General features: G+C 29.6%; 1 long non-coding RNA gene across 1 annotated transcript; it reads left to right on the plus strand.

Moving 5' to 3' along the window:
• Positions 1-911: 911 nt before the first annotated feature.
• LOC117180225 lies at positions 912-1,765 on the plus strand. Its single transcript, XR_004468015.1, has 3 exons — positions 912-988; positions 1,095-1,214; positions 1,572-1,765. It is a non-coding gene; the product is annotated as an uncharacterized LOC117180225 (long non-coding RNA).
• Positions 1,766-2,964: the final 1,199 nt, after the last annotated feature.

Genomic DNA, 2,964 nt, shown 5'->3' on the forward strand with positions numbered 1-2,964 from the left:
AAACTGTCCAGAATTTCATTATTCTAGAATTTTTTAATTCGGGATTTTCAGGTTTCAGCATTTTGTTATTTCGGGAAGTTTACAATGTCGAAAATATTTCAAGAATTTAAAAAGATTTATAAAATTGTAAAAAAATCTGGAAGATTTTGAGGAATTTAAAACTCCTGAAAAACTTAAAAACTCATTTCGAGTCAGCTGTGTCAATTATAATGATTTAAAGTTTATCTTAAAATATATTTTATGGAATATGATATTTTCTATGAATGTGCCAGTGAAATTCTGTTCGTCTAATTTTGTTTGTCAATGCGAACCGTAATCTGGCTTGCAACTGTCGTCTTAACGTCTAAAAACCGAAAGAATAATTTTCCTATCACTTGGAATTATAATTATATTTTTATAAAAACGTTAGAATATATAATAATTAAGAAATTGGAAAATACATACGAGAACTTGATTAGACGAATAGTCTAAAAAAGACCGTAGAAATTGCAGATCACAAAAATAAAAAATAAAAACTAAATAATATTAAAGAACTATATATAGACAATATATAGAATGAAAATTATAATTAATAATTTTAGAATTAGTGGAAAATATATGAAACCGTAATATAAATTACTCATCGACTTATATTTGTGGTATTTATTAAAACAACCAAGTTTTGCAAAGTTATAAATGTAAAAATGTTTTAATTGGCAATTTACATTCAATCCAAATTGTTTTTGTCCATGCTAAGTTTACCATCAGTGCGCCTCGAAGGTGTGCCGAGAGTTGCTTACAGCGCTCCAAGTGGCTCTTGGCAAACTATATGGATGTGTGCTTTCTACGGGGAGCGGTGGGTAGAGGGGAAGTGACTTTTTTCGCCGGACGCGCCTTCTATATTTATGGCGGGCAACTAAGCCCGCACCGCATCTACGTTTATAATATCTTTGCTGACACCCATTATTATTGTGATGGCCTATCTGAAACACTGTAGTTGAACTGTAACGTAAGAAACGTAACTGGGTTTTAAGATGTTCATTTAATTTATTGATTGACACAGATTATTATTATATTACATGAAAGATGTAAATAGTGTTCATTATTTTTTAAAGGTCATTTTCTTTATTAAGAGGAATTATTCGTGGTGTAACGAGATATGTCAAAATGACGCCAATCAAAGATAACCAAGATGTGGCATGCTTTTTGGTAACTAAACACTCATGGAAGGGAAAGTAAGTATTCACATTTTTTGTTCGGAACGTCTATATTTAACGCTTGATGGGTACCTCTGAGTACTTCTTTGTACTTGCCGATATAACGTCATCTGACTATCAAACTAATTTCCTGTTCTACATGTTTAGAAACAGTTTGAATCAGAAATTATCAGTATTATATCACGGTGATCGAAAATTCATTCTTCCTTATATGCTATTTTTTAACTAGAGTATTGTATTGAAATCGCAGACTGTTTCTGAAATATCAAGGATTGAATGTAAAAGGCGTTTATTACTTTGGGTTTTAAACAATGAACCAACGAAAAAGAAATCTTTAGGTTTAACTCCACTCAAGATAAAAAAAATGTACTACAGGGAGAAAGTGTTTTCAACCTCAGTGCACGGTGCCTCCTTTTCAATCACTCAGAAACGGATGGGCTTGGCAGCAACTGGTTAGCAATTGAATCCCGAAGAGAATTGGTGCAGAGGATCCAGTGCTGCCAGATCGAGCTACAAATTTAGCCCCAACATACCTACCGTTTGGGAGCCGCAAAACAAAAGGTGCATGATTACTACTGTAAGTTCGTATGTAAGCCGAAAATGCACTACTCGAACTTCGGTTTTCTGCTGCAGGATGATTGCCGGTTTGAAAGCTTCGGAAAACTTCGGTGGTCTTCTATTTATACCTCGATCCCCATTTGAAAGAAATGAAAGAAAAAGACGATTTGAATGTTTCGCGCGATTCTTAATTTCATGCATGCGTCGATTTTGAGGTTATATTTTTTCAGGTGTATATAATATGAATATTATTACTATCATATATATTATTAATGTTAATATTGTAACTGAAATATTATATTAATATTAATTACTAGTTGACTAATTTTTAATAGAAATAGTTAAACTTTCAACTAAAGCAATTACTTTTCTGCAATAAAATGAGTTTTCTATCAAATACATTAATTATTTCAAAAAAAGTTAAATGGTTTTCAACAAAAAGTTAAATTTTCATACAAAAAGCTAAATTGTATACTGAAAAAAGGCATTTTTAACAAAACACATGAATTTTGCTCAAAAGAAATTTATTTTCCACCAAAACTAATTTTCCATACAAAAATGATTGTTTAACCGTAGTTACATTTTCGACAAAAAAGATTAATTTTCTACCAGGAAAGACGTGTATTTAATAAAATACAAAATATTCAACTAAAAAAGATCACTTTTCGGTGAAACATAGAATAGTTAAATTTGTAGTTAAAAAAAAAAAATTTCAACCAAAAACAAAAAGAATTTGCCACAAAATAGTTAAATTTTTAGAAAACAAATTTTTCCAACTAAGTTGATGAATCATCAACCAAAAAAAGCAACTAAATTTGTAACAAAGTAGTTCCACTTTTAACCAGAAAATATGAAAAAATTCGTTGAAATTCTTTGAATCGCTTAAAATTAATGAAATTAATTGAAAATTCCTTGAGATGTTTTAAAACATCCTAAAATATTTAAAATCCTTTAAAATCTCTTGAAATTTTTCAAAGCTCTTGAAAATTCCTTGCAATTTTAAAAATAGCCTAAAATATTTCATATCCTTTAAAATCTCATACTGAATTATCGAAATCAATTGAAAATGCTTTGGAATCTATTAAAATATCCTAAGAGATATCAAATCCTTTAAAATCTCATATTAAATTACTGTAATCAATGGAAAATTCCTTGGAATCTTTTCAAAATCTTTCAAATTTTTCAAATCCTTAAAAATGTTTTGAGGTCT

This window comes from Belonocnema kinseyi, chromosome 9 (genome assembly GCF_010883055.1).
Source record: "Belonocnema kinseyi isolate 2016_QV_RU_SX_M_011 chromosome 9, B_treatae_v1, whole genome shotgun sequence".
NCBI classification, from domain to species: Eukaryota; Metazoa; Arthropoda; class Insecta; order Hymenoptera; family Cynipidae; genus Belonocnema; species Belonocnema kinseyi.